A 15,197-nucleotide genomic window follows, 5' to 3' on the forward strand; every position below is an offset into this window, starting at 1 on the left:
CTCTGCCTCTGCCTCTGCCTCTGCCTCTGCCTCTGCCTCTGCCTCTGCCTCTGCCTCTGCCTCTGCCTCTGCCTCTGCCTCTGCCTCTGCCTCTGCCTCTGCCTCTGCCTCTGCCTCTCCTCTGCCTCTGCCTCCCTGCCACCCTGCCTCCTCTGCCTCCTCTGCCCCTGCCTCTCTGCCTCCGCCTCTCTGCCTCCGCCTCTGCCTCTGCCTCCCAAGGGCTGAGATTAGACGTGTGGGCCACTATGGCCAGCTCAAACACTTTTTAACCACAGAATCAATACATAAAACTCACAGCATAACAGCTGCCCTGGTTGAAGCGGAGGCGGGTCTAAAACTCTAATGTATTTGATCTCTGCTCTAAGGAGCCCAGAAGCACTGGAGAATACACGAGAATTCTTCAGGGTAGAAGATCTGTTAATACTTAGATGCATAAGAGGCTCTTGGCTTGTGTGTGAGGGTGAAGTACGTGCTTAGTATGTGCCAGGCTCTTGGTTCGTGCCCCAAGAACCACAATAGGAAAGAATTTACTAGGCCAAGCATGAATTCCACAAGTCTACTCTTAGCTACTCTGAAAGCTGAAGGCAGACAATTGTTTGGGCCCAGAAGTTCAAGGCCAGCCAGGAGACATACTGGGATACTATCTGTAAATTAATTATTTTTTTAAAGGAAGAGAATGGGGTGGGGGGGCTGGAGAGGTGGCTCAGTGGTTAAGAACACTGACTGCTCTTCCAGAGGTCCTGAGTTCAATTCCCAGTGACCACATGATGGCTCACAACCATCTGTAATGGGATTCGATGCCCTCTTCTGGTGTGTCTTAGGACAGCGACAGTGTACTTATATAAATTAAATAAATAAATCTTAAAGAGAGAGAGAGAGAGAGAGAGAGAGAGAGAGAGAATATGAGGGGATGGTAGGCAGCATAATGCCCTCTTCCTCACGAGTGCACCCACATTTATGAACGTGTTACCATACAGACACCCCTAATTATGATGGCAGCATTTGTCTTTACAATGGTATGAAAGCAAGAGACGGTCAGAAGAAAGCACACTTCGCCTTCTGGGTTTTTATCTATTCCCGAGCTAGCTGTGTTCAGTGGGATTTTCTGTTGTGATGTTGGGTAAGGACCATGAGCTGCAGCTCCCAACAGCCACTTGATCACCAGCAGGAACAACCTATGTGCTTTACGGGACACTCTGCTGCTTGCTTAGGAATCTGCAGCTCGAGAGGTTTCAGCTAGTGGTGGGGTTGTAGAGGTGTAGCACCAACCATCCTAAATTGAGGCACATATGAAGCCTCATCAGGCAGCTTACAACCAACTCTCACTCCAGCTCCCAGAAATCCAACACACGCCTCTGGCCTTTGCAGGCACCCCCACATGGAATGCACAAAAAGACTAAAACAGTCATGGCACACATGATCAATTCAAGAATCTTCTCTTTAATTCTATATTAGTATGCAATCCATGTGGGCCTCAAACCTAGGATCCTCCTGCCACAGACTCCTGAAGTGCTGGGACCACAGGCACTGGACCGTCATGCAGGGCTATGCCAAGGATCTTGACGAAATGAGCCTAGATTACCCAAGCGCATCCCATGTAATTGCAAAGATCTTTCTATGGGGAAAAGAAAGCAAGAGAGTCAGAGAAGTGATCAGAGAATCGGGAGTCCGAATGTGTGAAAGAGAGCCAAGGAACAAGAGCGGCATGTGGGAGCGGGAAAAGGTGCCAGCCAGGAACTAAAGATCCCAGCATCCAGCTCTAATGAGCATATTGAAATGGATGGGTCACATATAAGCCAATTACAGCTGGCAGCCAAGTTTGGGGAAATCACTTTCCCTGGAACCAATCAGGACTTCTCTTTGGTGATAGAGGGGACAGCACATTAGTCTCTGTGGTCAGACTGGGCTTTCATGCATTTCACAGAGCAATGGAAATCTGAAATGTTTTTGAAATGGAAAAACGGGGTATGGCCAGGTCGCTGAGTCGGAGCATGTAAAGGGTCTTTAGTGTGACATTCCATGAAGGACCCAGTTGCTTGTTGAAGCGTACAAGTAGAAACTAACATCTGCCCATCTCAAAAGTGTTCCTGTCCCTGCTTCCCTGCAGGTTTCTATGAGCATTACAACATGTCATCATCAGAGGTCTGTAGAAATGTAGGACAGAAAAATCTCCCATAAACTGAAATCTCATCACTTGTAATTAAACCTCACTTCCTATTCAAGATCCTTTTTGTCAGCTTAGGGGTGAGGGTGGGGTAGTACAAGTCACAAGAGTCATTGGGTCAAAATATCTAATACACGGAGGAGCTTAGAAATCTCTAAGTTGGGGGTATAGTCAGACCAACGTTTGGGGAAAGCTTCAGGACAAATCTGGTACAGTACCGAAAAAAACCTTTTTAGACAGGCAGATGGATGGATGGATGAATGGGTGGATGGATGGGCAGACAGAAGGAGGAAGGAAGGAAAGAAGAGAGGGAGGAAATTTCCCATATATGTAGATATAGATAGATATAGATATAAATATAGATATAGATATGGGAAATATATATGTGGAAATTATTGGGTATGATAGTACATGCTGTTAATCCCAGCACTCTGAAGCAGGCAAATCTCTATGAATTCAAGGCTAGCCTTGTGTGATGGTTTGTATAAGCTTGGCCCAGGGAGTGGCACTATTAGAAGGTGTGGCCCTGTTGGAGTGGGTGTGTCACTGTGGATGTGGGCTATAAGACCCTCACCCTAGCTGCCTGGAAGTCATTCTTCCACTGGCAGCCTTCAGATGAAGATGTAGAGCTCCCAGCTCCTCCTGCACCATGCCTGTCTGGATGCTGCCATGTTCACACATTGATGATAGTGGACTGAACCTCTGAACCTGTAAACCAGCCCCAAATATATGTTGTCGTTTTTAAGACTTGCCTTGGTCATGATGTCTGTTCACAGCAGTAAAATCCTAACTAAGTACCTTGCAAACATAGCCAATTCCAGCCCAGCCAAGGTTATATGTGACCCAGTCTCAAATAACAAACAAAAAAAAAAAAACTGAAACATTAATCTGAGCAAATGGTTTAGTGTAGTGTACTAGCCTCGTGTATGCAAGATCCTGGATCCTGTGATTCACAGCATCGCAAAAACTAATTTGTAACATACACACTTGGAAATTGAGTCACCAAAAAATAGGTAACATGTCCAAACTCTCATAACTCCAGGAGGCAAGAGTGAAACCAACGCTGAAGCCATGTTACTCCAAAATAATTCTCTCAACCAAGTAGTTTGTCAAAAATAAACAAATAAATAAATAAATATCAAAATAACACAATCTAGGCATCTTCCAATTCAGTCAAGCTGGTGGGATCAACCTTCATGATACTCAGTGCTGTTAAATTGTTTGACAGCTCCTTGTTGGATAAATAATCTTTAAGGCCTATCTATATCTTTATTACCAGCACTTCGGATGGAGAGACAGGACACCACAAGTTTGAGGCCAGTCTGAGCAAAATAGCAAGATTCTAACACAAAAACAAAAATCAAACAGAAAGTTTTGTAGGTAGTGAGAGCTAGGGTTGTTAGAAGGGGAGGAAGGAAAGAAGGAAGAAGGAAAGGAAGGAAGGATGGAAGGAAGGAGGGTAAGAGGGAAGGAGGAAGGGAATGAAAGATGGAGGGAGGGAAAGAAGGAAGGAAGGAGTGGAGGAGAAGAAAAAACACAATAATAGGCCCAACTCAATATAAAAAGACAGAGGCTTCAATTGAGCATGCTGGTGCAGGCATGTAATCCCAGCACTTGGGAAGTAGAGGCAGGAGGACCAAGAGTTCAAGGCCAGCCTGGACTTCATAAGAAGTTTAAGCCCTTCCTGGACACCAGGAAATTCTGTCTCAAAAACCAACAGACCAACAAAGCACCCAGCATGCTGACTCCCTCATCTATAATGGTTCTACAGAGAAGGGGAAACTAGTTTATTTTAAAACTGGATTAAAACTGATTTAAACTCATAATATTCAAAGCATAGTGCTACACATTTATAATCTCAGCATTTGGAAAGCAGAGGCAAGTGGATCAGGAAGTAAACTAAGTAGACTGGTTCAGGACAGCTCGAGCAACATGAGACTATGTCAAACATTAAAAATAGAGGCTGGAGAGATGGCTCAGCAATTCAGAGTAATTGTTGCTCTTATAGATTTCCCAGGTTAGACTACCAGGAACTCACATGGTGGCTAACAGTCATCTGTCATTCTAGTTCTACGGTGCTGATACCCTCTTCTGACTTTCAAGGGCACCAGACATGCATGTGGTAAACATATATACATACAGAGAAACAGTCACATGCATAAAATAAGTAAGTCCAAAATAATCTAATTAAACAATGTAATACAAAATTCAATCACACTATGTCAGAATTGGGCAGGATTTTGAAAACTACACCACCCTTGGCTCTTGATTTACAAATAAGGAAATGAACTCCTTCGGGTTTTAGAGAAATATTCTTGACACTGCCTTGCTTCACCCCCATAGAAGGACCAAAACTGTTCTCCCACTGGATCATAAACTAGGGAATAAGAAGACCACATCGTTAATCCTTGCCATGATGGATGGAAAAATGGATGAATGGAGTGAGCTTTCCCAAGCTTACAAAGCATGCTAACATCAGAATTGAGACTGGAATCTAAGCCCCTCCCCTCCATCCCCCTTCTTCCCACGGTCTCATCACCCAGCTTCATTCATGCTCAGAAACAGGGCTGTGGTCATATTGAGAAGCCCCTAACCAACTGGCTTACAAGGACTACTAGTTATTTCCAAAACTTAGACAGACAAACAGACAGACAGGCAGGCAGACAGACAAACAGATCACTCATTGAGTTTTCAAAACAAATACATATTTTTTATTCAGTATGGCTTTCTGGGCACCTATTAGGCAAACTGAATTGTTGGCATGTGTCGTTGGTTTATTAAGATCATAGATATTTTTTTCTTCCTAGATGTTCTATAATAATACGTTGTGCTTACAAATTAAAACCTCTTCAAGAGAACATTCTTTTCTTTTTTTTTCTTTTTTTTCTTTTTTTGGTTTTTCGAGACAGGGTTTCTCTGTGTAGTCCTGGCTGCCCTGGAACTCACTCTGTAGACCAGGCTGGCCTCGAACTCAGAAATCCGTCTGCCTCCCAAGTGCTGGGATTAAAGGCGTGTGCCACCACCACCCGGCCATTCTTTTATTTTTATTTGTTTGTTTTTTGTCTTTGACCACAGGATCATGTAGCCCAGGCTAGCATGGAAGAATACTGTACAGCTGACGATGTCACTGAACTCTTGATCCTTCTGCTTCCACCTCCCAACCTTTTCTGTCTGTTTATATGTTTGTTAGGGTTTGAAATAGGGTTTCTCTATAAAACTGAAGGGAGCCTAGAAGTCACTCGGTAATCTAGGCTAGCTTTGAACTTGAAGTGATCCTTCTGGCTCAGCCTTCTTGGTGCTGAAGTTATAGGCATTGACCCCCATACCTGGCTCTAAAAGAGCATGCTTTATGCTCCAGACTTGTTTTTAATCACAATAACCCAGGTGTTGTGGCACATGCTCATAGTTCCAGGTACCAGGAGCCTGAGAAAGGAGGATCACCTGAGCCCACATGTTTGAGCCCAGCCTGAGCAAAAAACAGAAACTGTCTCTCAACAAAAAAAGTTTCAGAATAATAGCAATAAATTTGGAGCATCAAAACTTCCAGTAACTATTTCAGAAGACAACATACAACCCCCACACAAACCTGCAATACTGCTTTAAGGGTGAAAAATGGACCTGGTGATTTTAAACACATGATGTTTGGAGCACACATGACAGCAGCCAAACCTGTTATTCATTCTTTTTTTTTTTTTTTTTTTTGAGAAACCAATTCCTAAACAGGAATTAATACAAATGCTTTATTTAACAGTCGCAGGTCATTCCGTGGCTAAGTAGTGGATACTCCAGGACCAGCAGCAAGGTCAGCACAACCTCCGAGCTTCTCTTTCTGACTCCAACAGGGTGAGCACATCACCCTCTCGAACGGGACCTTTGACATTTCGGATGATAGAGCGGCTGGTGTCATCCATAAATTCCACTCGCACCTGCGTGCACTGTCCCTGTGAACCGGTCCTGCCCAGCACTTTGGTTACCCTAGCCAGCTTGATGGGCTGCACACGATTCGTGTCCATGATGGCGGCGATCTGGCCCTGTTTTTCATTCTTGAGCAAGCCCTTTCTAATACCACAGGAAGCACCACCATCACAAGATGCCTGTTTGGAGCCAACTAAAGCAGTAGGTCTCAACCTAAAGCAGTAGAAGCAGTAGTTCTCCTTTCACAGGAGGTGTCTGAGACCACTAGAAAACACTGATAGTTACCTTAAGATTCATAACAGTAGCAAAATTACAGTTATGAAGTAACAATAAAAATAATTTTATGGTGGGGGGGTCACTACAACACGAGGAACAGTACTAAAGGGCCATCACATTAGAAAGGTTGAGAACCATTGACCCAACACAATATACATCCTATGTCAACTACATTGTATTGTTTAAATATAGTAACAGGGAAAGAAGAGAGAATATCTTCTTTCGAATGTTTTCCGGGCATGATTGGTTAACTCTGCAGGTGTAGAGCCCACATACAAAAGCCAAGTTCATTTGTGACTGAAAACGCTTTCTGACTTCATAAATGCTCTCATAAAGGAATGAGCAACAGCCAGACGTGGTGGTGTATGCATTTAACCCCAGCACTCTTAGCACACATGTGATAAATACATATGTAACCATTATGGCCGAAGCAGGAATGTATCTGTGAGTTCGAGGCCAGAGTGGTCCACATAATGGTTTCCAGGACAGCCATGGCTACATAGAGAGAACCTCTCAAAAAAAAAAAAAAAACAGAAATATCAACAACCACTTTATTTTTCTTACTATTGGGGGGGTATTATTAAGTCATATTTGACATGCCAAAATTAGCATATTCACAGTGTTAAATGTGATGTTCTGATTTACAGATACCAAAATGATTACCATGACCAAGCTGAATATTATTATCTATCGCCTGACATAATTATCATGCGTGTGCTGAGAGTGCTTAAAACATCTTCTCTTAGCCATTTCCAAGGTTGAAATGTGTTCTTATTAATTACCATTGCCATGCGTTAGGCCCCCAGGACCAGTCTCATAATCTCAAGCCTGTCCCCTTTGGCCAGTATCTCACCGTTTCCTTGGTAACTGCTTCCTACCTGCTGTTTCTATGAGTCTGAATTCTGCTGTTGATTTGCCCTTTACTTTTTGTTTCATTTTGTTGTGTTTTTCTAAGAGAGGGTTTCATTATGTAGCCCTGGATGGCCTCTAGTACTCACTGTGCAATCCAAATTGGTCTGAAACTCTTAACAATCCTCCTGTCTCAGCCTCCCGAGTGCTGGAACTACAGGAGTGCACCCCAAGCCTGGCTGAATTTGACTTCTTTTTGTTTGTTCTGTTTCGTTTGGTTTTGGGTTTTGATTTTTGAGACAGTGTTTCTCCAGGTAGCTGTGGCTTTCCTGGAATGCACTCTGTAGACCAGGCTAGCCTCAAACTCAGAGATCCACCTGCCTCTAACTCCCAAGTGCTGGGATTAAAAGCATTCGCCACCACTACCTGGCTTGAGTTTGTCTTGTTTAGAGTCTACTTTTTGTGGTGAGTTCATGCAGTATTTATTCTGGCTTAATTCACTCAGCATGATAACCTCTATATTAATTCCCTGCGGTGGAAACTTAAGGGTTCTTTGGAAAATCGGTTGGGTGGTGTTTTGCTGGGGCATACACTTGAAGGAGTGTTTTCTTTCAGCGCACACAGGTGAAAGACTAAGGCAGACTCGTGAAGGAACATTTGGCTGAAGCAGACACAGGTGAAAGAATGTTCTGCTAAAGCAAGCACGTGAAAAACTACATGAAGAAGGATTCTTTGCTAACAACACATGCCTTATACATTTGTCAGGACAAATCATAGAAACGCATCAAAAACCTTCTGGTGGTGTGCTGCAGTTTCTTGCCACTTCCATGGACTCTGGCTGATTGGCAGAGTGATGTCAGCTAAGACAGACACACATACTAAGACAAGACCCCTAGAGGACACACATTGTTTGGAGGGATATAAATTGAACTGGCTTGCTGAGAGACCTGACTGTACAATGCTGTCTCATGTTTCCTCTGATCTTTGCTTCACTGAGAGAGGCACAGCTGAGAACTTTCCCTGGTGTTTTTATTGGCCCTGGTCCTCCCTGTTGACTTGTGCCACTGAGGCTGAGGCCTGACTGTCTCTGCTAAGTAATACTACCACTACTGATTCGTGTTTGCTATCCCGACTTTACCAAACTAGACTACTGATGTATCCATGAAGTGTTTGCGAGTGGATGGAGCTGCCGCTGCTGATCTGTGAACAGAACTGCCAATTTCCAGGCAACACAGGTGAGAGTTGCTCCAAAGAACTTTTCTAAACAGGTCCACTTCCCCCACAGCCTTTCTTTTCTGCTATTTATGGTAGGTGCTGGGCTAAAAGCATTTAAAAACCATCATTAAAAATAAACATTAAAAAAATTAAAATTACAAATCCCTGCTGTCACAATTGGAGGATTCCCTTCCTTTCTCAAGGTGAAGAAGACTTGTGTGTGTGTGTGTGTGTGTGTGTGTGTGTGTGTGTGTGTGATATGTATATATATGTATGTATATGATATATTTTTTTCTGCTGAATTAGATAGGTGCTTATGTATTGTTGGGCTGTAGTGTGCGCGTGGGTGTGGGTCCTGTTGTGTTGAGTTATGGGTCCTGCGTTTGATGCCTCCAAGGGGCTAGGGCTGTGGCTCAGAGAGGCAGAGGCTCAGGAACTTGAGTTCTCTCCACACCAGAGCCGGGTGGATGTCCAGCTGTGAGAAGCCGCTAGACTCCACTCTGCGTGTAGGGAGAACATAGTCTGGGGTCCCTCAGGGGCCAGAGCTCTTGAGTTGGGAGTCCCCAGGCCAAGGTGACCAGGAACCAACTGGCCCTCAGACCCTTGGGCTCTCAGGCACCTCGTAGCCCAGCAAGCTCAGTGTGTACTTGAGGAAAACATGCAGTCTCTGCTGCATGCATGGCATTCTTGTCCATGTCTGTTAGCTTCACTTGGGCTAAAATGTAGTTCAAGTTGAGTGTTTCCTTATTGATTTTCTGTCTAGATGATTCATCCATTGTTGAAACTGGAGTATTGAGTCCTCTCCTACTGTGTTGGTGCCCATCTCACTCTTCAGGTCGGCTAACGTTTGCTTTAGGAATTTAGGTGCTGTGATGTCGGGTGCATATATAGTCACAGTTGTTACATCTCCTTGGAGAATTGACTCCTTTGTCAGGATATAATGACTTCCTTGGCTTCTTTCTATACTTAGTAAAGTCTATTTTATGGGAAATAAGCATAAGTATCTCTGCTGTCTTTTTTGTTTCCATTTGCATATACTTACCTTTCATTTCACTTTCCATATATGCATGTCCCTAAACTTAAGTGAATCCCTTTGCAGGAAGAATATAGCAGGAGAGCTTTAATGTATTCAGCAAGCATCTGCTGCAACTGCTGCTCTTCCTCTTTCTCTTCCTCTTTCTTCTCTTCCTCTTCATTCTCCTCCTCTTCCTCCTCCTCCTCTTCCTCTTTCTTTTGTAACACTAAAGATTGAACCACATGCTAGACAAGTGCTCTGTTACCACTGAGCTATAACCCATCACTACATTAAATGTCTTTCAATTGAATAATCTAACCCAACCTCATTTGGGGTGACTATGGAGAGGTAAACACTTAGTATTATCCAATGTCCATTGTTCCTGGATATTTTGTTGATGCTGTGTTCCTTTCTTCTTCTGGTAGCATCTTTCTCTGAGATGAGATGGTTTTCTGGAGAAGTATGTTTTGATTTCATTGTGTGTCTGCGTATGAGTGTGCACGAACACGCGTGCATATTAACTATGTAGTTACTATGCATTTAATAATATATATAAGCAATATAATAATATTGTTTAATAGAAATTAAACAATTTATAGACTAGGATTGTAGCTCAGTGATAGCATATGTGCTTAGCATGAACAAGGCCCTGGATACACAGCGCGCGCGTGCGCACACACACACACACACACACACACACATATCAGAAAGAAGTTACAATGGTCTAATCTAAGCTGATAGTTACTCAACTTTTGGCATTTATGTATGTTAGCTTTCTGTTAGTATAATAAAATGCCTGATATAGGAGTTGGAAAGATGGCTGAGTCGCCAAGAGCACTCGCTACCCTTGCAGAGAACACACGCAGCCATCTGTAGCTTGCAGCTCACAGCCATCTGTAACTCGAGTTTCAGGTGGCCTATGCCCTCTTCTAGCCTTGTCAGGCGTCAGGCATGCAACTGGTATGCTGACATAGAAGCAGACAAAACGTTCACACTTACAAAATAAAAATACATTTAACAATTTTTTGAAATAGCCATGACAATTAACTTTTAAGAATGTTGTTTAAAAGCCAGGTGTGGTGGTGCACACCTTTAATCCCAGCACTTGGGAGGCAGAAGCAGGTGGATCTCTGAATTTGAAGCCAGCCTGTTCAACAGAATGAGTTCCAGGAAAGCCAGAACTACACTGAGAAATCCTGCCTCAGAAGGAGAAGGAAGAAGAGGAGGAAGAAGAGGAGGGGAAGGAGGAGGAGGAGGAGGAGGAGGAAGAGGAGGAAAAGGAGGAGGAGGAAGAGGAGGGGAAGGAGGATGAGGAGGATGAGGAGGAGGAAGAGGAGAAAGAGGAGGAAGAGAAGGAGGAGGAGGATAAGGAGGATGAGGAGGACAAGGAGGAGGAAGAGGAGGAGGAGGAGGAGGAGGAAGAGTATATCTGGCTCAGTGTTAGGGTTCTAGTCCGTGATTACTCTGCCACATTGCTTTGGGCCTCTTCCATATCCTGGGATGACAATGTTGCCTTACATTGCTATCAAGGGATTGGATGGAGCAGTCACCTCTTCCACACCCTGCTGACCGGCTTCAGTGAGTAAAAACTGTCACACATTGGGAGAGTCAAGAGCTGCAGCTGAGTGGCGTATGCAGATGCAAGCGCTGCAGAAGGCACCACTGCATAGCCTCCACACTGTTCTATCCACTCAAGGCAGTGTCAAAAAAAAGCTGCAGGTGTCCTTAGCAGGCTGCAGCTGTCCACAGTGACAGCAGGAGCTTTGAGAAGTTTTGGTAGCAAAGGCTTCTAGGATCCTCCTGAATCCTTGTTCTCATAAGAGATGTGCCTTAGTTACTGTTCTGTTGCTGTGAAGAGACATCATGACTAAGGCAACTCTTGGGAAGAAAATCATTGAATTGGGGATTTGCTTGCAGTTTTCCAGGGTTAGTTCATGATCACAATAGTGGGAAGCAGGCATGGTTCTGCAGCAATAGCTGAGAGCTTTACATCCTGATCCTCAGACGCCAGGTGGGGAGGCTTCAGATGTGACTCGCCTCCTCCAACATGGCCACACCTTCTTCCACTTCCTTGTAACTAAGCATTCAAATACACGAGCCTATGGGGGTCATTCTCATGTCCTGGTCATGACCTAGATATCACCGAGACCTCTCTTGACACAGTCTTGTGTGTATCCCCACTGTGGCAGTAGTGTCAACAGGGGCACTAAACAGCTGTGCAGCTGAGCTGGATCTGGAGTATGCACATACTTGGAGGGACTAGTGACTTTGATCCCAGCTTTCATCAGCAAATAGCCTCCTAATGTCATTAGGAAAAGGAGGACCTCAACTCCACTATATTGTCCTATCCCATCTGCCATCTACCCTCTGTTTTCCTAGGAGACACTGCCTAATCTGCAATGCAGTAGCTACTCACAGGGAGAATTAAATGGCCGATGCTTAGTGTAAACACCTGATGAGCATAGCGTAGCCTGAACCCCTGAGCTCAAGCCGTCCTCGTACCTCAGTCTTCCAAGTAGCTGGAACTACAGGCATGCATGCGTGTACCTTGGCTTTTGAGTATGTTCTTTTAAAGTATCATGGAAAAATTGGGCACCCTTTGGATCATGGACACACATGCCCACAAGGGCATTTGGCTGATTTATCGGTCAAGAGTGTAGAGAACTTGAGAGCATTCCTTAGCTTTTCTACCTATCAGGGAGAACTTTCCAGGGCAGAAACAAGCACAGAAAGAAGGAAAGGGAAGAGCAGTCAGTAGGCAAGTGGGCATCATTTACACTTTACAGTTCTGTTCAACCGAGATCAAAACAGAGACAGGACCAAGGACCAAAGCCTGTCGGGTTTGAACAGCAAGGGAGTCCGACTTCAAACCCAAATAGCTCTCTTTTCCAATGAAAAGAAAACACAGCATCCTGAATTCTCCTCCCTGCATTGTGTTGCTCTGCTTTCAGATGAGCACTGTGCCTCCATTTCTCTGCAGTCCAAATACTTAGAGAAATAGTTTTAGACACTACCCATTCCAAGTTCTGCACTTGTGATTTTTTTTCCTCTGCTGACCTCATTAAGCAGGGTGGAAGGCAGTTTTTCCTAGTCTATTAAGACTTCAATAAAATCATCTGCCTCTAGTTAACTGGAATAGTATTCACATTTAGGCCTGCATATTAATTGGCTGATAACGAGATGATAAAGCTGCTTTTCTCTGCAGGTGTACCAATCAATTTCAATGAAACAGAAAAAAAAATGAGTTCTTTTCTTGTTGCATTTGAAATTAAAAAGTGATTTATATTTTCTAATAAAGTGGTTTGCATTGATCCCCTTCTGAAAACGTGTGGTTTCATTTGTGCCCATTTAAATTATAATAGTTTCCGTTTGTAAAAGAATGATTTTCCAATATCAGCTCTGGCTTCCCATTGATGATTAACTTGAATATGGATCTGAAGGGGGAATGTTTGCAGGGGTCAGGGGGAATAGGCCATCAAGAACCTCCATCCCCCCTCAAAATGAAAAAGTCCTTGCTACTTTTAATGACCATAATATCTGCAGAATGCTTTTCATAAAAAACAGTATTGTCAAAGCAAGCTACATTTACCCCCAAGAAATCCATTTTTCTATTTTACAAGTTTCCATCTGACATAGAATTTTATGCCTGTGCCAACTGTTTTCCATTTCTGTTGTGTCAGCCTTCCTGCAGGGCAGATGTAGGAAGGAGAGGGGTTTGGGTTGGGTTGGGTTTTGTTTTATGCCCAACAACAAATTCTTACATGGGGACGTTCACAGAATCCTGTTGCTATCAGCTGAATTCTGTCAGTGTGAGAAGTGGCAGGCTTGTGCTATCTACTGAGGTTTACTACTGGGGTCTACTAAGCAGCCATGACAGGACGTGTAGTCTGCATTTACAGTAGAAAATCAGAGGGCTGTGACAGATTCTCCAGCTCTCTGTCACACAGAAGCATCCGGATGTCTACTCAGGCTACAAACGGCTGTTGAGAGGAGTTAAGAGAGTCTATAGAGTCGGGTGTGGTGGGTCACATTTATCATTGCAGCACAGGAAGTAACAACAGTAGGATCAGAAGTTCAAGGTCATCTTCAGCTATGTCAAAAGTTCAAGATCAGGCTGGGCTACCTGAGACCCTGTTAGATGTCAGGGACAGGAGAGAAAGAGAGAGAAAATTGTCAGTTCAGGTATGGTGGGTCATTGTTATAATCTCAGCACTTTGAAGGTAAAGACAAAATGAGAATTGTGAGTTTGAGGCCAGCCTTGGTTACATAAACAAAACGTTGTCTCAAAAAAATTAAAAACAAATCGCTTTTAAAACAAGAGCCAGAGCTGGGCAGTGGTGGCGCACGCCTTTAATCCTAGCACTTGGGAGGCAGAGGCAGGTGGATCACTGAGTTGGAGGCCAGCCTGGTCTACAGAGTGAGTTCCAGGACAGCCAGGGCTACACAGAGAAACCCTGTTTCAAAAAAAAAAAAACCAAGAGCCAGGAATATTGTTTGGTTAATCACACAGAAGATAGATGTTGGCTGAGGAATGGATGAATGGAAGGAGAGATAGATAGATGGATAAATATATATGATATGATTAAAGTGGATTATACACTAAACTACTCCCCCACCCCCACCCCGCAAGTGTTGCACTACCTGAACATTCCATAGAAGACCCAGGTGACATCATCTAAATTAAGTATTAAAGTTCAACCAATTACATCATTCCCTAATTTTTCACCTACTATTCCCTAGTAGATGATTCTAATAAGTAAACACCAGCATAATTGTGGGTGGGGGAGGGTCCCCTCTAGACTCTGCCTATGTGTATTCTGAACTATTCTCCACATGTTTTCGACATATCCACCAGGGGATCTTCAGGAATCCCATGAGAATGTTTTTAACCACAAAAGCAAATAATATTGAGAAAGATGGAGTCTCTTCTTCCTTAAGAGGGATTGCTGCTGGCACCTTCATGGGCAGCCACTGAGCCTTTGTGATCAATCAGGGGCTGGGCCTGGTTCACTGGGATAGCCTCAGCCCCTAGAGGACACTGTGTACCACCCATTCTTGCAAGAAGCAGGCCAGTTTCGAGGAAGGCTCCGCCCTGATTCAAGTTCCCGTTTTCTGCTCTTACAGCTGAGCCTTGAATGGCCCCACAGCTCCACGTGTTATAAACTTGGTCTCCAGTGTCCAGAGGCACTGTGGTCTCTTAGAGGGTGAGGGAGGTTTCATATCACTGGGCACATGTCCTGAAGGAGATGAGATCTAACACCTGTGTCTCTCTGTTCCTGTCTCTCAGTCTCTGCTTATCTCTCTGTCTCTCTGGTGTCTCTATCCCTCTCTCTGTCTGTCTCTCTGTCTCTATCCCCCCCCCTCTGTGTGTGTGTGTGTGTGTGTGTGTGTGTGTGTGTGTGTGTGTGTGTATTTCATTCAAGAATCCAGTGCTTTGGGGTAGTAAGGAGCTCAAACTGTCGCTGCTGGGGAGAGTACAGCAAATTAATCAACTATGGCCAACATGACGCCAATAAAACTCATTGGTTCACCAAGTTGGACTTTGGTGGTATCTGTATTTTGCTCTGTCATGGGCTCCCTATTTGGATTAAATAGATATGTGTGTTCTGTCTCTCCAGGAAAAGTCTTGTCACATAACACCACCACCAGCAGACTCTAAATTCGGACACTTAACTCAGCATTTTCAGTGAAGTAATTTATGGAAAGTATGGAGATATCTCTCTCTCTCTCTCTCTCTCTCTCTCTCTCTCTCTCTCTCTCTCT

The 15,197-nt window shown here is 44.0% G+C and overlaps 1 pseudogene; it reads right to left on the minus strand.

Annotated features, from left to right (window-relative positions):
* Positions 1-5,866: 5,866 nt before the first annotated feature.
* LOC114639491 lies at positions 5,867-6,177 on the minus strand (annotated as a pseudogene).
* Positions 6,178-15,197: the final 9,020 nt, after the last annotated feature.

Source organism: Grammomys surdaster, unplaced genomic scaffold (genome assembly GCF_004785775.1).
Source record: "Grammomys surdaster isolate TR1022 unplaced genomic scaffold, NIH_TR_1.0 125739, whole genome shotgun sequence".
NCBI classification, from domain to species: Eukaryota; Metazoa; Chordata; class Mammalia; order Rodentia; family Muridae; genus Grammomys; species Grammomys surdaster.